Here is a 26,824-nt window from a genome sequence, read left to right on the forward strand (position 1 = left end):
AAACCCATGCTCCAAGACACAGAGATGTATGTGAGGCATGTATAAGATATGAGAGAGAAAGAGAATAGGAACAGTAATAACATTTTCTTTAGATTTAGCTGATCCAGAAAAGCTTGTCATTCTAAAGCAAACTGCAGTTGCTTGGTTCCATAAAACGTGTGGTTTCTGAGAGGATTTAAAGTTAAGCTGGTTCAATTATTCACCCTTTGACTTCAAAGAGCTCTCTAGACTGTATCAATCCTTAGTCTGGTTAAAAGTTTGTACATGCTGTAAAGCAGTCTTGATAACACAGCAGTAATATTGCCATTACCAGCAAATGTTAGTAACAGGTCATTCTATTTATTTATATCACTTTCTGTCTCTAGACACATCCTAAAAGTCCTTTATTTCTGTACATTGAACTAGCCAGCAATCCTAGCTCAAGGATGTATGCCTGACTAGATTGTGGTCATGAAACCATATTTGTTTTACCAGGAAGCCATGCCTTGAAGTGTGATGAAGAAAAGCAGGGGAGTATAGAAAAGACCACCAAAATCACAAGAACACAATGACAGCACAGCCTTGAAGGTACAGACACATGAGACTGAAGCACAAATCACAAGTAGTGATGTACTTATCTCAAGAGAAATGTAGTCTGGGTAGAACCAGTTTCAGGGCCTAACTGGGACATGCAGTGAGTTGGGTAACAGCCTATTGCAGCTGGCTGGCAGCACAGGTGGAGACATCTTTCCATGGTACGCAAGATTGCAACGAAACTGACTGGTAGCACAGGAATCTTATTTCAGAATTGACTACATGAACTGATCACTCTGATATCATATATTGATATATATGTAAAATTATTTCATCATCATATTTGCTCTAGTGTTGTGTTGACTGTGTGTGGTTTGAAGCTTTGATTGTAATTTGGATGCAACATGCAAGAAGCTATACACCTTGGTTTTCTTGGGAAATAGCAACATTAACTGCTGTGTGTCTTAAAACACCTTTGTTTTATGCAAAGCTTGCAGACCTTTATTGTCCCAGATGATGCCATTCCGTATGTCCAAGCACATTTTAGCATAATCTAGCACTGTAAATCTCTGGGAAAGACTTAAAGAAGCAGATATGTTTAAACATAAAATGAAAGTTAGAGCCTATATTGTCTTTGCAGGAACAAGATTCTGATCCTGTGACTGATGTTTAAGCTAAAGAAAATTGATGGGCCTTTTCTGCCTGCTTTTATTTTGTGCTGTTGTAGGCTAGTAGAGCAAATAAATAAATAATGTCTACACAAAGCTGTACTAGAATCATGTAGGTTTTATAACATGGTCACACCTGAACAGCTTGATGATGTTGAGTATGTAAATTAAAGATGTTCCTGGTGCATAAAAAGATACTACATGCTGTCAGTGACAAGGCTGAAATGACTTTACAAATTTGTTGTGCCATCGGTGAGCTCGTTGGATAGCATCCCTCCAGAAGTTAGTGGCAAATGTGAATGATCAGCCATGAATCTGCATAGTGGATATCCTGTAAGAAAAGATTTTGAGCTCACATTTTTTATCTGCAGACAGTTCTGAAAAATAGTATCTGTGAAATGATCACTTAGTGCAGGTATTTGTTACAGGGTTGGTGCTACAGCTCCAGGACTCCCGTTTTGTGATAGGAAGGCTGAGGGTCTTGACTAAGAGGTAATGTTAGCAGGATTCTGGTCCACCATACGCTGACAGTGTATAGCAGCCTCAGGTCACAGGCAGCCAACATCCATTGGGGTATTATAGGACACTGATGGTTAAGGCATATGCACTTTCCTCCTCTGGAACAGAAGTTTCAACCTGCAAAAAATGAGTAACTTCGTTCTTCAGCTCAGATCTACTCCCTGTTGCTAGAAGCATTACTCTTTCATTTTGAAACCCTCTTAGTACTTTTCCAGATTTGACTAGTTTGCTTTTTATTTTCATTTCCTTTTTAACTTTTTAATTTTTTGAGAGCTAGTGTTACAATGCTGTTCTGAATGAGAGAGTTACCCTTTAACACTGAGAGATGCTTTCTCAGGTGTTGGATTTTTTTCTTGCATTATACCTGGTGTGGTCTACAGAAGCACTGTCATTTTTAGGAATTCAGTGATCTTCACTGTATCAAATCTTAGCAGCTCACTTAAGGGACAAGAGTTTCAAACTGGCAGAATTCTCCCCACTTTCTTGGTTTTTTTTGATACCCTGGGTATGTGGCTTCTGGATGATGTGTTCTGGCTCCCCATCCTGTCTCCCTTCCCTCAGCACACTTCATTCTGGAAAGTTTTGCACTTAAGTACCTGGCTTCCTCTTAGGAGCAGGAGTGGTTTGGTTTTGCCCTCACTCTAGAGAAAATGAGGTGCTATTGGCAACTCTCAGGAATATATAGCTGCAGATTCCATGCTGAGACAGGACAGAGTAGCTTCAGAGCTACTGGGGTAGCTCGTGCTGTGGATCTGAGCAGATCTAACTCTCTGATGGGGGTTTACAGAGGCCAAGTCATGGTTCTCTGTGCAGTTTTCCTATTAATGCTTCAGTAAGTGTTGGTTTGTGTTAGTCACTTCAGATGTAAGAGCTGTAGGTTGCATCACATAAAAGCACAAATGCATCTATTTTACTGGATGTCTGAGTGGCTGTATTTTAAATGTGTTTTTCCCATTTACATGTTCTCTTTAGAGGGTATTCATTCAAGAATTGCCTGGATTGGTTTATAATTAAAAAACTTAATGCCATTTTTCAGCTTCAGAAAATGTTTAAACTTTAATTCTATCGGGATCTGATTCCTTATTTCACTGAAACAAACCCAAGTTGTTTAGACTTTTCAGAGCAAAACAAAACCAGCCTGGGAGTTTCAGCAAAAAATAAACAGCGTTACATGATGCACTAGCCAAGACCTCATTAGTTCTACCAGATATAGCATGGTGCATTATAAGGATTCTCAAAATTGACCTTCAGTTGTCAAATTAAGTTAATAAATGTGAGGCCTGTTTGCCCAGATCTCTACACTCAGTTTGGCAGAGCAGACCCCTGGATTTCTCTGAGACACACAGCCCCTTGGCAGTACTGCCAGCATGTCAGAGCTGATAGCCCAGAGCTGGGTTTATACATCAGGCTGCTAATGTGGGATGTGAAGTTAGAAATTGCAAGTGATGGGCTCTGGGCATCTCTCTGAATGGAGCTTGTTCCAGAATTAGTAGAGTTCAAGCCAGAGAAAGCTACAGGAACCAGTCAATCTGACCACCTGTCTAGAGAATTTCTCCCAGTGTAGCTGGTAAATCTGCCTTGTACAGCTCAGATTACCGCAGGTGTGCTGCATTTAATGGAGCACTCTGAGTAAAAAACAATAATAATATTTCCCTCCCCTTTCTATTTGAGGCTCAGCTTTTGCAGATCACAAATACACAATGACAAAAAGCTGCTGGAGAAACATTGTGAGTCTTGGATTAGAAGCCAAGTGTAATTACTGATGCACACAAGCTATTGATGTGTGGTGAAAGTGTGATCTTGGCATTGATTTTTCCATTACTGTATCAAACTCTGTGTGTGAAGCATTCACCGTGTTTCAGCAGGTGTATATGGAAATCTGTCATTTGTTACAGCTGCCTCATTTCTTGCCCTCTAACAGCACCAAAACCTGTCTTATGCCCCTCACTTGTAGTTCAGTGGTGTGAGAAATATTCATTCTTGACAATGGAGGACTAGAGAGAGAGGAAGATGGCAGCACATCCTATCTGTGAGATTGCACCTGCCTCAGAGCCCAGAATGATGCATGGAAGGGAGTCAGACTTTTGAAGTGAGTAGAAATCAAAGGAGCGATTTATCCTCCAAGAAAAGGAGCTGCCACTGCATGTGTGCCAATGTGCTCTGGTGCTGTGGTGAGAGTCAGCACCCAGTGAATGGACCTCCTTCACTTGGGACAGGGTGAAACAGTCTGTGATGTCCTCTTATTAAGCCATTGATCCAAGGTAGACATTAAAAAAAAAAGCCTTTGTGAGTTGAAACTTCCCACATTTTCCCATTCTTCTGTAAGGATGTATTCCAAATCCCCAAGATACAATTGCTGCATTGCCAACTTTGCCTGCCTGCCAGTAAATTTGGTTTTCAAATGGAGTTGGTAAAATGGTTGCTCCATGGGGTGCAGCCATCCTGCACAAAGCCTTATTTCCCTTTCTGCCCCACCTTCAGATGTGTCTTGCTAGGCTCTTCAGGGTCATAAGGAAGGACAATGAAAGGAGTCCAAAATTGCACACTGGCAGAAGGTGGATATTTGGGAGGGAACAAAATATAATAGCCGGGGAGGTCCTGACAGATGCTGTGGTTGGAGGAGCAATAAGAGGAGGTGGGGGAGTGCAGCAGGATCGATGCAGTGTTCAGATAAATCCAGAAATAATAATCACATACCCGCCCTACATCTGCACAGTCTGCAAAATCTGATCTGAGTTCAAGAGGTTACAGGCAAGAAGATACGAAGCAGAAGATAGAGCAGAACTGGGAGACAAGCACGGAGGACTGGGGATGGGAGATGGGATAATGAGGTTAGTTGTTGCAAAAGCAGTGCAGTGTTTCTGTAATGTGCTATAGAGAAAAGTAAAAACCTGTTAAGATTTTATATCACAGGCTCAGGCTTTGTGTGAGCATATATTTTCCCTGTGCTAGTTACCTGAAAGTGACACCATTTACTCAGATTTCCCCAGGATCAGTTTTTACTATAAAATGGCAATTGTGATTTGCAGGTAAGAAGACTTCCTTAGTATCAGGAGTGATTTGGAACGGCATGAAGAATGCTAACTAACGCAAGAACGTTAGCTAATTCCATAGGAATACAAAATGTGCTAAAGAAACTACCTCACTCTCTCCCCCATCCCCTGCCCCACTCCCCCCCAATATTTCCTTGCTTTTAGTAACTCAAATTCCTATTGCTTTTTAAGCAAAATTTGTAATATTGCAAACAGTAACACTTTTTAGTTTTGTTGCTCTTTCCTGTATGGTTAACTGGAGCAAAAAGTTCTCCACAAATATAGTGAGAACAAGCTCCAACCCAAGGACCTGGGAAAACTCAGTGCCTCCTATCTGATTTTCCTTAGCAAATGCTCTGACACTGTCCAAACAAGCCATAGAAGAAAAGGAACATAGGAATATTTTTGCTTTCTTTCCTAGTACATGCAAATGAAGAGTAATATTTATCTGCACCCTCAAGCTCATTTTAATTTTTACAGTACTCCATCAAACTTGTATTGCTCCCCGCTCCTCCCTTGGCACTAACGTGCCACACATTTAATTTTGTAAGTCACCCTGACAACTGAAACATACTCCTGCTCTGGTCTGGGCCAACTGCTTGCCTCTGGCTGGCTGGCTCTGTGGCAGTCACCCATCTGGTCCTGTGTGGAGTTACAGTTCTACCAAGGCACTGGGGAGGCAGGGCCATGGGAGGCAGCTTGGCTCTGCACTCTGTGCCATCTATTGCAAGGAAGGTCTCTTGCTGAGATGTTTGCTTGCCATGGATCATGTCTCCCAGGGGAGATCTACAAGCAGTTTTGGTACTTGCAAATGCTGCTGCTCCACCAGTATCCAGAAGACTGAAATGCTCTGCGTGACTACTGGAGATGTTTATTCTAGAAAGCTCACATGCAAACCACCTGCTCCCCTGCCACATTTGCCCTTCCCTGTGGTCTGTGTCCCTGCTACACCTTCAGTTTTGCCAGGAGGTGGTCTCATCTTCATGGTTACTTCTCAGCCTGACCTCTCTGCTGGAAGGCTGCCAGCAAAATTAGAAAGTAATTTCATGTCTAGCAGTGGTTTTATGTGATACGACTGTTTGTCCACTGGGAATTCAATTCCCAGGTACAGTCACTAAGCACTGAACAGACTGTGAAGTATAAGTTTTCAATCAATACTTACCTGAGCTGGAGATGAACCTATCTGAGAGAGGCAAGAAGCCCTACAGAGCTCCCATTTACTATTCCCTTTGTCATGCTGACTCCCTACCAGTGGCAGATCCCTTCTTTCCCAGGATCATTATGAGGTAAATTCTATTTCATTTAGGTCATGAACTTTTGTTTGATTTTTCAGAGAATTATGACCTGCTTTGTGGCAGAGCTTTGTGCTTGTTTTTATTTCTTCAGATGGAGGAACTAGTAAGTACCAGACGACAAGCGTTTATATTTAATACTAGCTTCTCAGTGTAACCAAGCATAAAATAGAGTTCTTCTTTGTAAATCTAACAGCTACTAGTTGTGAATCTGCTGCTTTTTCTCCTGATCTTGATGAATTTTCCTAAACCTCCCTGCAAAGTATTACATGAAATTCTGCCAAAATGAAATCTCTGAGATGAAACACTGAGGACTTCATAGCTTAGAATAATGTTGATCTAAGCATTATCCTATCTATGAGAAGGAAGGTGGGGAAAAAGAAGATCCTTCCTCCATACTAATCTGAAGATAAGCTTGTGAATGGTCAATAAGGTGGCCAGGGCGCAATGACAGTTTGCTAAGCATCTGGGCTAGATCCTCAGCTGATGTATATCACATACATTTTGAAGGTTATCATACCAGCAGCAGATTGGGTTCCTGGACAGTAAATATTTACTTCTATTAAGCCCTACTGAACTTCAGCAAACCATCCTTTTCTGTTCCAGCTCTTGTCCCAGATTAAGACCAAATGTACAAATTAAAGCATGTTACAGCAAGACAGGCCAGCATAACAGTGTTTTGAAGCCATGTCTTGAACCATGTTGCTGATGCTGTATCTTAACCAGGTCATACTGAAGTTTCCCAAATTATATTTGTCCACCTCCTCAAACAATAAAATTGCTACCAATTAGGCTATAACATTTCTGAGTAGTGTGACAAATGGCAAGGTATACATAAGACGACCTCCAGGACTGTGGGGTAACCAAAGACCTGATAGAGACACAGCCCTGAAGATCCTACTTCACTAAACAGTCTGACTCTCACTTGGCTTTTTCCAGGGAGAGACTCCAATTCAGGCTGTAATGCTTGTATCCAATAAACTTGTCACACAGGACAGGCTGTGCCCTAAGCACTTGGTCAGACCTGCCTTCTCTAAAAGGTAAGAGGATCTCAGGTTGTTTACTAGACGATATTGCACAATTCCCAACACAAGTTAAAAGCTAGGTTGGCAGGCTCTGTGGGAACCATACTGGATAGTGCTTCCACAGCTGTTTGAATCAAAGAATTGCATAATATCAGTAAAACTAATGTTTTTCTGTGACATTATTTGAAGTGTCAGCTTCATTAAAAGTATCGCCTACAGTAATTTTTTTCCAGGTAAGTATGCAAGGATTTCTAAGCATTTCTAAGACAGAAAGAGAAAAAAGGGACTAGTTCCTTGTATTGCCATGAATTGTTCAGTTAATTTTAGATCTTGGTAAACCATCTCACACATTTCTGTAACTACCTAATACAATTGCATGTGGGTAGTAACACCAGAGTGCCCAGACTTGCTTTAGCCCTCTTCTCTGCGGCTCCAAGTAACAGGCTCTGATGAAGTCAGTGCAGTTACTCCAGTGTAAGATGCATTACTCTCATCTTCACACCACACAGATACATAAACAGAGCAATGCTATCAGTGTTTTGTTTTAAACAGTCTGTTCTATGCTGAGTCTTAAAATTTATCTTATTTGACTCAATAAATGTTTGATGGTCTCAGTGTAGCATCTAGTGGAGAAAGGCTAAATAACAGAAAAAAAGGAAAAGCAGAAACTGCCATTAACCCTTGTGCACATCAGGGTCGAAAATGTGAAGTGCTGAGGAGTGGGAATACTCCCTTCCCTAGATCATTCAGCAAAACACTTCAAGGGTTACTCTGAAGTGGCTGTGCTTAACTGGGTAAAATACAAGGCTTCCAAGCCTGGGAGAGCAGGGTGGTTATCGCTGGCTTGAATTCAGCTCGGAAAGCTCTAACTCTGAGGTATGCAATTGCTATGAAGGCAAATTGTCCTTTAGAAACTTCCCTACATAGTTTAAATTTGCTCTCACTCTGGCAGTACTGTTTCTGTCCTGTCAGTTTTGCTTTTCTTCAGTTCATGCCAGTGCCCTCTTCAACCTAACTGCATGGCAGGGCTACTGCTCCCCAAATTCTGTCCTTACTTAGCCCCTGCATGACTCAGATGGTGTTGGTGTTAGTGCAGCAGCTGGTTGTACTAGAAAGACCGCAGCCAGATCTGGATCAGAAGTAATCTGGCTCAGGACTAGTCCTGGACCAACAGTGCAGCCAGACTTTGCAGGACTCAGGGAAGTTGTGAGTGCACAAGCAAACCAGGAATTGTTCCTGTTCCTGCTGCCTTTCTGCAGATTTAATCTGGGATTTGAGGGCTTAGCTTTTGAGACATACCAAATACCAGCAGGTCCTGATAACTGGGGTCACCTGTGTAATTATTTAACAACAGAAAAAAAGAAAAAAAAGCTTCAAGTTGCATTTTTAACTTTTCTTCCTTTTTTTTTCCCCTGAATGTCATTATTATATCCCGTTTATAAGCAAATTAGTGTAGAATATCCATAGGAAAATAGAAGAAAGCTTAATTTTCAGTTATTGTGAACTAACAGACTAAAGAAAAGCCAGGTTATTTTGTAATAATTTTCTTCAAACTTCCTTGGGACTTTTTCATGTGCATAATGTCTTTGGTTTATAATGAGATGAACAAAAAAACACAAATCCATACACCAGAATCTGCCTCTAGGCAGAATTCATACTGGAGAGTCCTCCAAAAGTACCACAGTTACAAGGAGGGAGACAGCTATGAAATTAATGATGGGGTTGCAGAGACAATTTGTCATGATATAGCATGGAAATGTGCTGCCTTGGGCAAGAATACAAAGTAGAAGGTAAGGATGTCCCTCGTTAAGAGTACCTCTAGAGAAGACTGATTAATCCCAAATTATCTGAGATACAGTTTATTTGCAATTCATGAGAATTCTGTGTGTTGCCACATACAGTATGTATTGAGTAAATACATAAGCATCTGCATTAGCCTGGCAGCACTAACCAATATGTAGCAGGAGACTCAAGGCTTACCCATTCTGCACTTGTCCTCACTAAATCTAAGCAGGGTAGAAATGTGTTAAGATCTGTTTACTCCTTCATCCCCATTAGCTAACTGGAAGGTGTTGAGTGGGGGATTCTCTTTTTCCTGTTTTGGTGCAGAGTATAGCTGATAGTACTGCCTGCAAGCAGCCTCGCCAAGGTCATCTCCTGAAATACTTTTCAGCTCTATCCTAACCTCAGTCCAGCTCCTTGCTGTTTTCCTGTGCCTCTGAACTGCTGGATGTCCCATCTGGTGAGCCAGAACAAAAGCCCACTGGAATCAGGACACCACCGCATTTTCTGAGAACTTAAGAAAAGGCAGCAGGCATTACTGAAAAACTATCTCATGGCAGTCCAGTAAGTGACAGATCCTGAAGTTGGAGAGAGCAACCTCCAGATTTTTAAGTAGAGAGGAATTACTTTACGCACTTTTTCATTGTCCTAAAAGTGACTTGGGAGTATCAGCAGCATCACTATTGGTAAAGCCAAGCATTCAAAAAACAGTTTGTTGCCAAGATTGTGAAATAGGAAATATAGTTGCATTTTAATTTCCATTCTATTTTGTTTCCTTTTTCTGGCTCTTTTTGATCTCCATATTTCCAACTCCCCACATCTATTATGACTAGAAGCATGTTCATTATAATTCTTATCGTCGGTACTATGGCTTCTTACAGAAGTAGTACAAGAAAGCTAAGGTTCTTAAATAATAAGCAGATTTTATGAGCTGTGAACAACCCTATAGACCTGCTGTTGATCAGATAAAAGCCACATTAAATCTGCAACTAATTGGTAGCCTTGGTGGTGGTGTCACCAGAGATGAAGCACTGAGCCATCCTGTCCTCAGTGTGTGGTCCCTTTATGGTTGAGTCAGATAGATGCAGGTAGAACAGTGGTATAAATACAATACAATGCTTTGTTATTTTCCATGCATAGTCCATAAGGCTGACAACTCAACAGTTATTTTTTCTCTGTTCTTCTACATCCTTTCTAACCCAGAAACCAATACTGTGTCTGTAAAAGCATCTTCTCAGGGTTCTATCCCCATAACAGCAGTCAAATAGTTTGAAAAATCCCATCAGCTCTCTGGTCATCTTGTCTTTGCTAGTTATTTGAGAAGATGTCATCTGGTAGACTCCATCCATACAGAACACATAAAACCTTCTTTGGAATTCTTGATCTGAAAATATTCCCCCCCCCCCAGTATTAGAAAATGAAGTGAGCTGAATTTTGTGTAAATATCAGTGCTTGTAATTGTAATTAATCTGACTAATTCCAATATGATCAGCCCAAGTATTGTAGCAGTTTTTGTTATTTATAACATGAAATTTGGAGCTACTTCAGGCAGCCAGAAAGTGAATGTTCTATGAATCAAGAATTCAGAATGAGTTGTACTGTTCCTGGAAGAACTTAACCAGTCAAAAATCTCTTTCAACAACTTTAATTCCTTTGCAGGGAGGCCAAAATGTGGATGTAATAGGAAGATGTTTGCACACGTTTTGTTTAGCTGAGTTGTTGCTCTGCTGTCTTTTGTCTTTTTCTCAGGAAAGGTCAAATTTGGAAGTTTTCTGTACTCAAGTAGATGCCTAACGCAAGGTAAATGCAAACCACAACAGTCACTAAATGCTCTTTTTATTAGAGATACTTGTAAAGAATATTTACTTTAGAAACACGTCGTGTTATACTGCAACAAAGAAAGATGGTTTTAGGAGTTGCATTTCTGGGTAAAGCTTACCAGCAGGGGAAAAGCCTTTCACTGGTGCTTGATGTTGGCAGACAGTGCTGACCTCAAAACCTCAACTGTGAAAATGCAGAGCGGTGAGAGGTGACATATGGTCTCCTCTGTGTTTCAGATGAGTGGGTAGTTCTGTGCAAACTTTTGTAACAAAGTCTATGAAAGGCCAAAGTACCCAAATGCTACAGCACTTTTTAAAACCCCCAGCAACAGAATGGGAAGGGATGACAGAGCAGCCATTTCCTCCTCTCTTCTTTTATATGTGTGTTTCTCAAAAGGTTCCCCAATGTTATACTTAAAGCAGACTTAAAATGATAACTGCTCATCTGAAAGGCTGAGCTCATTTCAATGCTTGTCTTGCAGCTCAAGGAAACAAACCCAACAAAAGCATCTTCTTTACAGAGTGGAATGTGTATTGCTTATCTAAACAGGTCATCTTAGAGGATAAAGTGCCATGGCCTGCACTCCGAAGTGGAGATCTTGGCAACAGAAAGGTAAATAGCACTGGGTATAAAACACAGCAACCTGTGCATGTAGTGATTCCTTATTAGAATCACTATGATCTAATCTTAAGCTTTGAAATAAACCTGTCTAGCTTCCTGAAAGTTACCTACAATTCAGCCACATAAAAGTGTACGCGAAGTCAGGGGATGGGGGGAAATTAAAGCCTTTTGAGATGGTATCTGCATGCCTAAGCTGCTCATTTTGAAATACTAATTGGAAATTTGTCACTATATAAGGAAATCAATAGCAGGATTTAAGTAATTCCTTACAAATAAAGCCCACCAGCACTCTCTTGTTTTTTGCATGTTTCTTTCTCTTCTCTTAAAGACTTCAGAAGTTTTCTGACAAGTTGCAAACCCATGAGGCTTCAGTGGCAGTTCTTAGTGATAGGTTGCTTAATGATGGACCTAGAAAAAGCAAAAACTATTTTTAAACATGCAGCATAGCTCAAACCAAAGTTATAGGCTTGCTGCAGAAATTACTGGGTGAGGTTCTTTGGGTAAGTCAAAGTTGAGGTCTAACTAAATGGCCATTTTCAGCTTTATAGCTATGCAACTAGTTTGCCTAAAATAAGTTCACTATGGATCTCATCTCAAAACATTCATCAATTCCCTTTTAGGTTTCTTAAGCATTTCATTCATTAAAACATTTTATCAGTATTTCTCATGTTCAATACCCACAGGATATGACTGGAAGAGAAAGGTCCGAGACAGATGTCTTTCTACTGCAGCCATAATGTAAGAAAGACTGAACCGAGTCACTCCAAAGGTCCACATAACCTGGTATCCTGCAGTTGTGTAAGTAGGACAGAGCAGTTACAGCTTTGTTTCCTCTCCTGTTTACCATCTCAATTTCTGGCAATCTAAAGACAGAATTGGAGACTCTGTCCATCTCTCTGCAAAGCAGCCTGTACTTTCATTAATTTGTCTAGTTACTTCAGGCAGCCCTTAGTATTTTTGGCATCAAAAATATCTCATGACAATGAATTACCCAAATTAAGCAGCTGTTGTTTGAATAGTACTTCCTTGTTTGTTTTACACTTTCATCTGAAAAAAATAGTAGATTCATCCTAGTTCACATAAAAAAATGAGTGGTAGTTCCCTCTTGCCTTTCCCATGTCAGAGATGATTTTTTGCTATCTGCATTATGTCTCCCATTTGTCAATTATTTTCCCTGAAGTCCCAGAGTATTTGATCTGTCTTCCTTAGAAAGCACTCTAGCTTTTTGGTCCATCTGGTCACTTTCTTTTTTTTTTTCTTTCTGTTTTTTTTCATGTTTTTCTGATGCTTAAGATGCTACCTCATGCCAAGTTCTTATAAGCAGAATTTTGTGTTGTATTAAAGAACATGTTTCCTGAGTATTTATACAGAAGCATTATAAGTTGGCTTTTTCATTTTCTTATCAGTTCTAACTGCCTCTCTGAGCACTGAGATAGTAATTGCAGAAAACTATCCACAGTGACTTCAAAATACCTTTTCTGATTGCAATGACTTAATTTAGAGCCTACTATGTTGCACAGGCAGAGAGGTTTTCTTCTCACAGATATCTGTGATCATTGCATTTTATCTGCTCTTTTATCACCTGCTCAGTCTTTATGGTGTTTTTTGTTGCTATTTTGTACCAGCAGACTTGATTTTGCTTCTCCTGAATCACTGTAAATCATTGGAAAACACTGTCAATCACCAATTAAAGCCTGTTTCACATAAATGTTTTAAAGCATAGGCTCCTGTGGAATCTCACTGGTTACTACCCATCTGTCTTCCTTTTGAAGCCATTACTAGTCACTTTGTAAAAATGTTTGTGCTTTGTGAAAATGTTTCGGGAAATCTGTGCACATAATTGCTTCATCTAGGCTGCATGGTAAATGTTCTTCATGTCCTATCTACAGTCCCTTTATTGTTCAGACTGGGAAGATACCCAGAACACGCTGTGTCTCCCTCTGTCACATACATTTGGATTACCTTTCTGTGGAAATTAGACTAAGACTAAAGGGAAGATGCAAAGAGAAGGCGAGGAGGCAGCAGAAGATGGTACAGACTTGGTCTTCTTCCAACAAAGAGCTGGTTTATGGCTGAGAAGGAATCCAATGTGTATATAAAGTCTATATAATCCAGCTCCTCTTTATCAGTATTTGCTGACATTACTGATATTTCTAAAACACCACCACATTTGCGGTTTCCATCTATTCCAATTGTGTGGTGATAAGCCATGTGTTAGTCTGACTGGTCTGTCAATTCTAGGTTTTCCCTGAAGTCCTTTATAAAAATTGGAATGTCATATGCCATTCTTCATTCTTCCAGAATGGAGTTTGTTTCAAATCATGAATTACAAAGCACAGTTAACAGTTTGGTGATTTCAGATCTAAGGTCCTTTAGAACCCTGGGGTAGGAAACACATCATCCTGACAAACACATGCTGTACAATTCACTGACTTGCACCAAAATCATGGATACTAATTTTTCAGGATGTTTTTCTCTGCTGTGCCCCCAAGAAATCACCTCAAAATCTGACAGAGAGCAGCAGTAGAAAAAGAAAAGTCCCTCACTTTTTTCCTGTGGTTTCCTTGAATGCTTCTGTTACACCTCTGTTGCCTGATGGTTCCTCATGTTCTTTGGCAGGTCACCTGTTTATGATTGATTTGGAAAAGTTTTTATGTTATGATTTTATATTTAACTTGCCAGGGTTTATGCTATTCCTCTTTCGGACAGAAGCAGAAAATAACAGCATTCCACAAGCGAATGCACAGATGGCATTCACAAAAGGGCTCAGGTATTTGCAGTGGGCATCTAAAGATGCAACCTTATGGTATTTTGATGTGTGTTAGAAGTCAAGGAGTTTGTCAAGGGCTGGCTGGAGAAAAAAAAAAAAAAAGACTTTGCAAAATGTGGTGCAAAACCTGTAGGTATTAATGTTTCCATCAGCTTTCAGTATTTTCCTAGAGGGTTATCTTAAATATATTTTAAAGAGAAATACAGACAGGCTCTGGCTCTGAAATAACAGCCACAGCAAGCTTATTAACACAAATTATTATTTCCCAGTATTCTAACAACTACTACTATGTGTTGCAAAAACTTAAATTAGTCCATGCCTCAAACAGTGAAATGATTCTGTCCCTGTAGCTTACCTAGGACTCTGCTGAAGAAGCACACTCAGTATTTATGTCAATGCTACATTTTAATAGTGATCCCAGAGCCATGTGCAAGCTCAAACTTGCCTGCAGTTCACACTGACCAATGGCTCATTCCACATGGCATTTGGCCAATCTACTTTACTTTGTGCCTGTGCCCCTGAAGCTTGATGCTTGCTGAATCAGGATCCCACTTTATAGAAAATGTATCTGCTATTAAACATACATGATGCTTGATCTTGGTGTTAAGTGCCTTGTTTCCTGGTCTTTTCTCAGCTAAACTCCACCTGTGGTGAGAGTCATTCATCTTGAATTGCTTTTATGAAGTGTTTAAGTATGTCATTTTGTCAACAAAGCAGTCTGCATGGTATTTCAGTGAGAGGTTTAAAATCCCATTCACATTTTTAATATACATTTCTCTCACATAAATTATCACAGCTTGGTTGGCAGGTCTGGTATGAGTAATAATGTTGGCACAATCAAATACCACAGATATATTAAGTAAGGGACAAGCTTTTGTTTGTTCTTTATAAAAGAGCTGTGAGGTTTAACACAATGGTGTTTTACTAGCAGGACATTACTATTCTGAGATAACATATCCTCCCTAAAATGTATCAGTGGCAGTACAGGTAAATCCCTATGCAACCATGCTATGTGGAGTATCTATAAAAAAGGCAGCTTGCATTGCTCATATGCACAGGCAAACTGTAGCTGAAAACCTGCACTTCTATATGAGTGATGCTGCTGAAAGAGAAGTGAGCTGAATGCATTTTTTACTTGTGAAAAGAATGTTTTCCCTTTCAAGTAGATAATCATAGAGTCACATTTCAATTTGCTTTCTCTCGTAATTGTTGAAAGTGATCACTCAGGGTATGCAACACAACACAGAAATCAGAATTCTGAAAAGTTCTCATCTGAACACTATATGGTCTGAGCAATTTCTGTACATAAACATTCTGCAGAGCAGCTTTGCACTATTCATATTGTAAGAGCATGAGCTGGAGAACTTTGCCTCAGTATCTACTTTTAAAACATTTAGTGCTCTTGCAACGTATGCCTGACCTGAAGTAGTTTGCACATAGTGGAAATCTTCCATTGCCTTTATCCAGGGCTCTGAATCAAGCCTTCTGTAAACAATGAATTACAGGAATAGTAAAATAGTGTGAAGAAATAACTTTGCAACGTCCAGCCTTAAATATCTGTACGTCACCAGCTTTGTGACATCTCTGCTAATAGTGTAAGATTACATTTGCCAAACAAATGTGTAGTTCTACAGCCACACTGAGTGGTTTGGATTGCATCTCCATTACACAGTTTGTATAAAGTAATGTATTAATTGTTATTCTCAATTTGAATGTAACTGTGTGTTTTACATATACTGGGCATAAGTAAGGAAAAATGTGAGAGGCAGATTTTAAAGTCTATGTGTAAATTGATTAAAACATATCTATACAATCTGTGAATAAATTTCCCATCATATGAAAGAGGATTATCAGGAGATGAAGACAACTCTGCAGCTAAGGATCCCTTTAACACACAGAACAATGTATTTTATCCACTCCTTGAGAGGCTGGTGGTAGTTCAGGAACACAGAATGCGGTTACTGAATGTCTCCAGATGCACCACAATCAGTCTGTCAGTATGACTAGTGAAATGTTCAACATGTGGACACAATACAGAACGTCATTACTGCTGCTGTATGGTATTCTGTTTCTTTATGAAATCATCAGCCTAGGAATTGTTCAATCTGGGGGAAAAGTTCGCATTTCAAACTTTGTCATCTATTTCTAGATTTTCACTACAAAATTCAGATAACAGCAGTTTATGAGTGTTTTCTAGGCATAACCAGTTAAAAGTGCAGTATTTAAAATTGCTCCAGTAATTGTGCATTATCTAAAATCTCTATTTGATTGCCTTCCCAGCCTTTCAACACCTGATTCAACTTCACCCTTAAAAAAAGATGAGAAAGCTGGAGAATCCCAAGTGTCCTAATACTCACTCAGGAAAAGGGAGAGGAGGCTAAAAGAGCTCAAATTATTTATTCTAGCAAAATGGAGGGGGTATGACTGCTTTCTTAAAAATAATCCAGGGTAAACACCACTAAGGGGCAGGGGCTATTTAAGCAAAAGAACAAAACTGGACAAGAGCAATTTAGGTTGGAAATGTACATAAGGCTTCCAAACATCAAGAGTGAGATTTTTAGAAAGCTCATGCAAATTCCCTATTATTCTGCCTCTTATTATGGTTAGGGATTTAATATGACATTCAAGAACTTGTTTCAAACTATACATTCTGTGTCTGTTATTTGGTAATGAGCTTGTTGTGAGAGGTTGTATTTTAATAATAAATACATTTTAATAATAATAAATGGACATTAAAGATTATTTCTTACCAAACCCTTTTAGACATAGTATAAATACCTGAAAGCACTGAGTTGTGTTAAGCCAAGTCTTGGCAAAGCTTACCTTCCCATAGGCAACTTATGAAAACATTTATGTGGCCAAAAGGCACAATGTGCCTCACACCTTGGAAGAACTCTCACATGGGCTTACAAGCAAAAATGATTAAGTCATCTGCAGGGTAAGGTTAGGTGGACACGGGGCCAAGACCAGGGTTATGTTATTAAGACAGCCCAATTCCCCCCTCTCTGGCTCATTTCCTCTCACTATTGAGATTTTGACTACTCAGCAGACTTGATGTCAATGCACACTTGCTATTTGACTGAGATTGCCCTGGAAGTTTCAAACTACCTTCAAGTCGCGTGAAACCGAGGTACCAGTTAGCTGCATGTCACAGTAGCAGCTACTACTCGAGTGTGCAGTAGCTCACCTTGTTAAACGCTTTGCTCAGCTCTGCTTTCTCATTACACTATGTTGATGCCAGCCCTCTGGACCCTCACTGCTTCCCCACTAAGTCCCTGGGCCCAGGCTCCAAGGAAGCTCCGATTTTATGCATCTCGACCAGGTAAGTTCCCTAGGCTGAACCTGAGGGCGCAGAGGGGATTCATCTCTCCCATCCCATCCACATCAGGGACACTAGCACAGATTATGGGGAGTGCTGCGGTTACATCTCGCCTTTCCACAGCTCCGTTTCTGAAGACGGGTGATCCCCACTCTCCTCGGGCCTCGCTGTCCATAGGCGAGTGAATTTCGGGTAAGCGCTGCGTCGCAGAAGGGGGAGACAGAGGACCAGCGCGAACACCCAACAACCTCCCTCATGAACAGTCCTGCAAAGCGCGTGGGAACAGCAGCCTAAGAACGCAGCCACCGCCCAAGGCCGGCCAGTCCAGCTATACCAAAGCCCTGTACCGTAACTGACGGTTCAGGTAACCAACCCACAGTTATGGACGGACATAGAGCACCACCTCCATTACTTGATGTCAGATCAAACCAATCAGATTACAAGACTCTCAGTCCTGCCTTCTCCATTACGGACCAGGAAGCGGGCTTATCAAAAGGAAAGCACAGCGTCCACTTCCCTTTTGGCTCTCGCGAGTTTTCCCGCACCCCCGCCCCGTCGCTACCAGTGACTGCGCAGTCGCCATGTTGGTTGCTATGCTGCCAGTATGAGGCGGGAGGGCGGCTATGAGGGGAGGAGGCTGCTGTTCCTCCCCCCCTTTTCCCCCCCAGACGCTTGCTCACTCGTTAGCTCACCGGCAGGGAGGGTGCCTCTGCAGAGCCCTACTGTCTCCTCTCTTCTGTCCCCTTTGCCTCTCGGCCGGGCCTCTACACGGGGCAACTGCCGGCGTGTGTGAGGAGGCGCCGTGTCCAGTGAGAGGGAGCCCAGGCCCGCTCGGCGTTGCCGTGCCTGCCTGCGTCCCGGCCCTCGCCTCGCCACCCCCTCCGGCTGGTCACTGTTGAGGAGGAGAGGGAGAAAGGAGAGGTCGGAGCAGGTTGCGGGTTTGCCGCCTCCCAGCCTTCAGGCTGCCCCTTCCCTTCCTCCCCCCCGATCTTTCCCCTCCCGGACCCTCGGCCCAGCCGCCGCAATACGATGTGGTCCCAGCCGCTGCGGCTGGGCGCGGGGCGGCTGCTGCGGCTGCTGTTGCTGCTCCCGAGGCTGCGGCTCGGGCGGTCGCTGCAGAGAATCTGAAGGCAGTGAGCGGCGCGGCCGCTCCCGCGCTCTCGGGGTGCGGTGCTGCGCGGTGCGGTTCCTGCACGCGCGCGCGTGTTCGCCTCAGCGCGCACCCGAGCGTCTGCGGCGCGTGCCCGTGCTCGCGCGGGGGGTCGCGGGGCGGCAGCCACGAACGCAGCCCCCGCGCCTCATCCCTCCGCCGTCCCCGCTCCCTCTGGAAGGACGTGGCTGTTATATGAAGGTAAGAGCGGCCGCCGGGGCGCTCGGGTCTCGGGGCAGGAGGGAACAGGGGCGGCGGCGGGGCTCGCGCGCCGCATTCCTCTGCTCTGACCGGCTTCCCCCCCACACACTGGCAGCCGCCTTTACCGCCCCCGTCGGCTGTGGGTGCCGAGGTACTGTCGCTTCCCTCCCCCCCATCTCTGCTCCCCCTCAGCTCCGCAACTTCTCGTACAGGTCGCCGCTGGCGGAGAGCGGTTCTGCCCAGAGCCTTTTTTCTCTTTCGAGGGGGAAGGGGTTCATATTTATGAGTGCCCCCTCTGCGCCCCGCGCTGAAAAGAGATCCAGCTTCCCTATGGAGAAGGGGTTTGGGGAGTGCGTTGTCTGAACCCGACTGCCGGCCCCCGGAGGGGGCTCATAAACAGCCGTCGGGGGAACGAGCGGCACGGGCATGTCGGGGTCTAAAATGTGGAAAACTCAGCTGAACGCCTGAAACGTTGTTTTGTTTGTTTGTTTTTGCTGTGGGTTTTTTTGTTGTTGTTGTTGTTGGTTTGTTGGTTTTGGGGTGGATTTTTGTATGTTTAATGCGAAAGTTTGCGTTCATGGGCTTTCTAGGCACATGTGCACGTTGCCCTGGTTATGGGCAGGGAAAATGCGTTTGAGTGCTGCCGTTGCATTCCTCTGGTACATTTTTAGTATCTCCCTCAAGCAGAAGGCTTGTATAATCGTGTGTGTCTATATGCGACAGAGGCTCTCGGTGTACCTGGTGATGGGTTAACTCGTGTGTGCTGTTGCAGTACCAGCTGGAAGAGGAATAACGTCTTTTTCCTTTCAGAAATCTCTGGGAGATTTGGTAGCTGCCAGCGTAGATTAAATGTTTCCACCGTTTGCCTGTTCAAAGAATATATGTCATTCATATGTAAAATACACGTGAATGAACTTTGTACTGCTGCTGATATCCTTCCAGGACTTCAACGTGGCTAAGCTGTTAGAATTTGTTAAACTCCGAGACAGAAAATATTTATGTGATTTGTGTTGTACAGAAGTGCTAATGGATCTCAGCTGAGGAATAATTGTTAGACTAGTGTGCACGTACGTTTTCTCACCCACGAGGCATTTCTCTTGCCCAGAGCGAAACTCTGTGTTGAATAGGACAAGGATGTTGTGAGTGCACGTTTGCTTGTTATTGGCACATAACTGCCCAGTAATGTTGGGAGCCACTGATGTGTTCACACACATGCAGACGTTTATGAGCTCATCACATAGTAAATGTGCATTGCAGGATGAGCTAAATAAGAATTGGTAAAACTATTCTCCTATTAGATATGTATATGGTAGGAAAGTTTTGCAGTTCATTGCCACAACATAAAATATTCAGTATCATAATCTTATGGATGCCATTTTCTTGACAATGGATTTCTTGCTTCACTGACCTAAAAAGTTGTTTTTACATATTGGCACGACTCTGGCTTACACCATGTTGATAAAATGTGATTCTGGGTGATAAGCATATAAATACATGAAAGTGCGTCTACACGTTTCCTGGCCGTGTTTATGCTTTATAAACTTAGAATTGTAATTGTTGGTGTGATTATTTATTTATTTGTTTGAGACTATTTTGTTGTTGTTAGAGTTTCTGTGTATTTTTAGGTTGTCTGTGGTTTTATTTGTAGGGGGCTTTATGTCAGTTTAAACATGGAAATGCAAATGCATTTTCTCCAAAAGCAGAAATATGTTAGTATTTTACCCTTTGGTACATTTCCATTATGTTTGCAGTTAAGTTTGTTTGGCATTGGGTTTGCCTACTTAGGGCTTGGTATGATGTTTCCTCAGTAAAATTTTTCATGAAACATTTTGTTTGTTGCCCTGCTAATGTCTAATTTAGGTTGTACAGTATTGATTGAACACCCTTGCTAAAAATACTTTCATGGTTGATATACTGTAGCAGCAGGAAAGTTAAGCCTATATGTTGTTTTCTGTGACTGGAATTAATTCATTATTAGCAGCTACATTTGTAAAACATGAATAAAAGCAAAATCCTGTAATCTTAGAAGTAGTGCTAATTGCTCTTTGGAGTGGATGAGCTTCCTGTTAATGAATGGAGTTCATGTAATACTATTTACATGTCATTTCCATTAGCATATTTGGAATATATGGTAAATTAATACCCATTTTGGCTCTAATCCTGCAGTGACCTCTGTTTGGGCAGAGGGATCCACCTACACAAAACTCACTGCAGGATCTGAAGCTCAAACATTCATTTTGTGGACACTAGGCTGATGTTTATCATGAGCATTTACTGCCTGTGAATGTTTTATATGTTTTATTGTTAACCTTTTGTCTGTGTGGCATGTCATGTAGACTTCTCCGTGTACAATGAGCTGCAGGATTTGTGCCCACAGTAACAGCCTGATACGCTACTTTGTGACATGATTATTTTGTGGAAAAGAGTTGGGTTTTATTGTTTGGTTGGTTTGTGTTGTTTTTTTAATGGCTTTCATGTTATAGCAGTGCTGCTGTAAGGTCCTGAGTAGAATCTGGGGGTTCCATCTTACTAGGGTCTTGTTATCCTGGTGGGTTATTTTATGAATGTACGTGGAAGTTACATGGAATGCGTACTCTGCAAGCGTTTTCCGGAGAACTGAGTATAACTTACAACTTTGAATATACTGAAGGGGAAGTTACTTAGGATGGTTCACTTAGTCCCATAAACTATGTGGGAAACAGACAGAATTGGTTGCTTGTAGCAGTTTAAACCTTTGGATGTGGTAAATTAGTGTTTTCTGAAAATTGTGATGGATTAAAAATTCTGTTTTCACTTTTCAGCTGATCTAAACTTAATTAAAACGAAATGCAGGCATGTGCATGCTTTCTTGTTGAAGGCAGTGTTAGATTATTTTTCTGAAATTGATAAATAGTATTTTTCTGTGTCAGTCTTCTTAGGTCTTCATTCTACTGTTAGATCTGCCAATAAATAATTCTGGCTTGTCTGTTTACATTACCCCTTTGGTTTGGGTTTAAATTTGATACAGGATCACATTAATTCTATGTCTTCACATCCTGTTTTTGTCCTACCTCCCTTCTATTCTCACCAATTATAAAAATGGTCAAATGAGACTCTTTCAGCAGATGGTTGGCTGTGCTTTTTTTTTTTTTTTTAGATACCACACTTTCACTCTGGTGCTGTCACTTTTCATAAAATGGCTGGACAAAATTCTCATGGGCTTTATTGTGCTTCAGTATTGTGTAAAAATGGTTTGTGTGTGCATATAATATGGGATTGTTTATAGTTGAAAGAAGGAACTGTGAAGGTGGAAGAAAGAGGGGAGGGGAGAATGGCCTGAGCAGGAGACAAATCAAAAGAAGCTGAACAGTAGCCTGGTAATACAACAGCAGGTCTTTGCTGCTTGAGCCAGCTGTTCATGTATGTTTGTTTGGGAACAGAGGCTGTTTTTCCTTTAGGACTTGTAATCTACTGAACTAGCACAAAAATAATTTTATGTAGGCTTTTGAAAGCTTTTATGTTCTAAAATATTGCAGTTTTCTGGAAGCTTTCTGTAATATGTTCTAGAATTGTGTATCTGCAGGTGCATATTCAAAATACCCATTCCTATTTTGGAGAATCTCAGAATTATTAGAAAACTGCTGCTGTTTGTCACTTACATAATAAATTGCTTCATGTTTATAGCAGTTAATGTGTTCATGGGAGTTTTACTGATGTGTCAATGTACCAGCATTAAATGTCCAGATGGAGGTTACAAGAATATGCTTGCCTTACAATGATCTGTGTTACAGCATACTACAGTCTGTGCTAATTGTATGCCTGGTGTCCCAGGAATGCTACAGAATATTGCAGCTGATATGCACATAGTTACTCAAGTAGATCAGACAAGCAGAGCTAGATAATATTTTGTTTGAATTAAATTGAAAATTTTGTGAGAATTGAACCAGCTTCTCTGTTCTTAGTTTATGGACCTTCAAAAATGACTTGGTAGGGTGATACAGTTAGACCTCTCTTGGCACACTTGTCTCACACTGCAATTACTTCCTGAACAAGTTAGAAGGCAACTGGTGGATGTGATAAATGCAATTCCATTTGCATGGTTTATGAGTTACTGCCATCTCTGCAGTTATTATATAAGGAAGGGGGAAATGGCTAATATCTATTTAAAAAATAAACAGTCTTTTGAGTAGCTATGGTCTGTAATGAAGAATGGTCTGGGACATATTTTCACTGATGGAAGTGTGAAGTGCAGTTGCCACTTAAGAGTTTTCAGGCAATCCATAGGATTTAAGGAGCGGGGGGGGTGGGTGGGGAGATTATAACCCACTTCTTATGCCATGTGTGTTCTTACTGCCTGTTCCTTTATCTTCTGCAGGGTAACTAGTTGAAAAAGAGTAATGACTGAATTATTCTGCATGACCAAAAGCCCAAATCTTCAAATGGAAATCAAATGGAATGCTGCTAGAGATTAACATTTTCATGCTTGGATTTTTTTAATTAGAATGGTGTAGATTAGATTGGAGTAGCATCTATTCAGTTCTCTTATCAACCTGGGATTTATACTCTAAATTAAGAATTGCTAAATGGCTGGTATTGAATACTGAAAAGCTGGTTCTGAGTGGTACTTTGTGGGGTGTGGTGTTTCAGTTTGGAGGCCTCAGTTGCATGCAGTTTTTCTGTTTTGTTTGACAGTGGTCATAAACTGATTCTTTTTAAAAAAACATAAATGTGTTTTTTGGTGTGGTGTTTTTTTTTTTAATGCTTCTTAAGAGTAACAGTATAAATGGATTTAGTTCTGTACTGTTAACTCTGGGTTAAACTTATTTTGTCTCTAAAAGGATGCTAACTTTGAAGAGAGTTGAGTGTACTTTAACTTTCCCTGCATCCTCTGGCCAGTATTGCAAGGCACACTAACATCTCTCTTCACTACAAAGAAACCCCATACCAGACCACCAAACTAACCCCTAAATAATGTTCTCTCTGTTGCAAAAGATATAAATGAGAAACAAATTACCTAAAAAATGTTTTCTCAGGTGAGAAAATTATTCTTAGATAAGTCTTCTAATTATTCAGGTGTCTTTTTTTATTATTATAAATTTTCTTCTGTGTCATCAGTCAGGTTTAAAAACAGAAATTGAAACTGTATCAAGTAGTTCTCAATGTAAACCAAAGCAGCAGTTGGTAAAAGATGAGTCTGCTGTGGCTCCTTTGTCTGCATGTGCTAACCTACTTTGTCTTGGAAAATAGTTAACACGCAAGATTCATGTGTTTTCACAGTGGAAGGTTGTATTTTTAAGAGTCAAGCAAGTGGATTTGATACGCTGCAAACAGTGTGTTTTTATAAGGAGGTATTAAAATGTGGCATACCAAAACTTGTGTTCTCTTGTCTGTGCAGTGCTGTACTAACCTCAGTTAATTCAGCCTTGAATAGAAATAGGAAATAGTGCAATGGCCACCTTTTCAGTAGGAGCACATAGAAACATACCAGTCAGTGGAAAAAATGCTATTGCCATTAATGCTTTCTGAGCTCCTAGGTTAGCACAGTTTTGTTTGGATGAAAAGTAAAACTGTGGGTTGGTTTGTTGTTTTGTTGCTTGTTTGTTTTCCATTAGCCTTGTCAGTCAATTCAGTAATGTTTTTTCAGGGGGAAAAAAAAGCAGTTTTCCCATGAAAAGCTGCCTTTGGAGAGAGTTGAAATTAACATGTCTCTTTGCATTTGTCTGTCTTGATCCTTGCAAGAAGCTTTTAGTATCAGCTGGGAAAAAAAAAAGTATTGAGGGTATTTTTGTCTTTCGATATGTGAATAAGGTTCAATACGACCACTGATGTGTTGCATTGTAAGGTGTTTTTTGTCCGCATAGAGCTAGTGAACATGCAGTGCATGTGCCAGTTTTGTAGTGCCTCTAAATTGCTTATAGCATCAGTTCATATCAATAGAATTTGTGTTGCCCCTCTTTAGAAAAGGTACACTTCAGGATAAGGGACATGTATCAATTAGTTTGACAACTTAGTAATAAAATTTTATAGAACTAGGCATTTGAGTTTCAACTCATTGTGGCCTGTAACCTCCAAACTGTCAGCTGCTTTCAAGACTTCCCTTGGAAGATGTTCTTGACTTTTTTTGGGAGGCAGGCTGCTATTATGATCCATGCCACAGTCTGTTTTTAATACTTGAGTGTATTTGAGGCAATGGGTGAGTCTTGGGAATACTAATCTGCAAGTATTCCCCACTTACTATGTTTTAGACTTGTATGTTAACTAAGAGACACTTGAACATGTCCGAGAAGGGCAACAAGGCTGGTGAGAGGCCTTGAGCACAAGCCCTATGAGGAGAGGCTGAGGGAGCTGGGATTGTTTAGCCTGGAGAAGAGAAGGATCAGGGGTGACCTCATTGCCCTCTACAACTACCTGAAAGGTGGTTGTAGACAGGAAGGGGTTGGTCTCTTCTCCCAGGCAACCAGCACCAGAACAAGGGGACACAGTCTCAAGCTGTGCCAGAGGAGGTTTAGACTCTAAGTGAGGAAAAAGTTCACTGAGAGAGTTGTTCGTCATTGGAGTGTGCTGCCCAGGGAGGTGGCGGAGTCACCGTCCCTGGAGGTGTTCAAGGGGAGATTGGATGTGGCACTTGGTGCCATGGTCTAGTTGTGAGGTCTGTTGGGACAGGTTGGACTTGATGATCCTTGGGGTCTCTTCCAACCTTAGTTACACTGTGATACTGTGAAGATAACTGCATCCTACTAGCACACTTGAATGCACCTGCTTTCTGTGGAGCTGATCTCTTTAAACCTCATGCATGGAAAGACCTTTCCAGATGTAATGTCTGTGAAAAAGGCTTTTGAAAGATTAAAATGTGTGTTGCTAAAACTGAAAGCATGCATCCATCACCTTTGTCTAAGTCTGGGTATAGAAAAGGGGAAAGAGAAAAAGGACTGCTACTGTGCAATGATTATAAAATGTATAAGGTCTTTGAAAACATAATGTAAAAGGAAAGATTATTATGTTTTCTTTTGATTAATATCAGTAAATCTCATGACCTCATGGGAAGCTTCTGCTGAAATAACTTTGGTACACAGAACTGTAGTAAGGGGAAACTGAAATACAGAAGTGGTATTACAACAGAACAAATAGCTCAATCAGCTATATTATGGGGTCATATCTCCAAATTACTTGAAATTTTTTTGGGGTTCAATTGTTTTCTATGAGCTGGTGTCAGACTACTGATTCGGGACTAATACAGTTGTTACTGGGTATGCTTTGAGCATCTCTTCTCAACTTTGCTGTATGTGGAGATAGGTAAGGAGAGACAGAACATTAATAGTGGTAAAAGCTTGGAGTTTTGTGGGATTTTTTTGTTCGGTTGGTTGGGATTTTTTTATAATTCTTTTTTTTTTCCCCTTTCACTAACTCTTAATTTTATGATATATTAGAATGTACCATATAAGTCAAATTCATAAGGCACTCAGTTTGGAATTGTCTTGAACATTTTAAACCCTCAGATATTTATATTTGGGACTGAGGAAATAATTTTGGAGATCTTTGAGAACTTGCTCCTTTTTGCTTTGTGACATGATGTACAATTTTTTTTGACATCTTGAGTTAATAGATTTGGTGGCTTTTTTAGTACTTTAGAGATTTAAGGCTTTGCTAATACTGCTTTTCCCCCCCTTAGCTCCTTGTATAGATTTGAGTCCTTTGTTATACAGCTGGGGGAAGTGACTTGGTGTGAGTGTGTCTGGGGAGGGGTGAAATGCACTGGGTGCTCTTTAGGGCCTGTATGTAAAGCTGATTTTGACTTTCCACAGTCCCTGTGCTTGCAGAAACTGGATTATTTTCAAATCTTGTAGCAGTTAAGTCAGTTTTATTGAATCGAATAGTAGACAAGTATGTTAATTGAAATATCCCTACTTTCAAAAACAGGCCACTTAAAAGGTTGAGAGATACAGTAAGAAAATGCCGCATGAGTAACCACTAAGGATATATATGTACAGTTACACTTAGAACGGAATTTGTCTGTAGAAGACTAGAAAATAGAATGAAAATTAACATCTGACAAAAAGTCCTCTAAGAGGAAATTCCTACAGGAGAACTTCATTCTTGAGATTAATTAAATGAAAGATTAGAAATTCTCCAGA

At 41.0% G+C, this 26,824-nt stretch overlaps 1 protein-coding gene and 1 long non-coding RNA gene across 5 annotated transcripts in view; both read left to right on the forward strand.

Moving 5' to 3' along the window:
• The first annotated feature begins 479 nt into the window (after positions 1–479).
• On the forward strand, positions 480–12,581 carry LOC128898859 (uncharacterized). Its single transcript, XR_008462997.1, has 3 exons — positions 480–567; positions 11,134–11,264; positions 11,957–12,581. It is a non-coding gene; the product is annotated as an uncharacterized LOC128898859 (long non-coding RNA).
• Positions 12,582–18,018: 5,437 nt separating this feature from the next.
• PTPN4 (protein tyrosine phosphatase non-receptor type 4) overlaps positions 18,019–26,824 on the forward strand; it is a 115,460-nt gene continuing 106,654 nt past the window's right edge. The window contains exon 1 of one of the 4 annotated variants that reach the window (XR_008463003.1): positions 18,019–18,713. The gene's annotated coding sequence lies outside the window, so the exon portion shown is untranslated. The remainder of the gene's footprint in view (positions 18,714–26,824) is intronic. The other 3 variants (XM_054176090.1, XM_054176073.1, XM_054176081.1) reach the window with 3 other exon arrangements.

The sequence above is a fragment of the Dryobates pubescens genome, chromosome 2 (genome assembly GCF_014839835.1).
Source record: "Dryobates pubescens isolate bDryPub1 chromosome 2, bDryPub1.pri, whole genome shotgun sequence".
NCBI lineage: Eukaryota > Metazoa > Chordata > Aves > Piciformes > Picidae > Dryobates > Dryobates pubescens.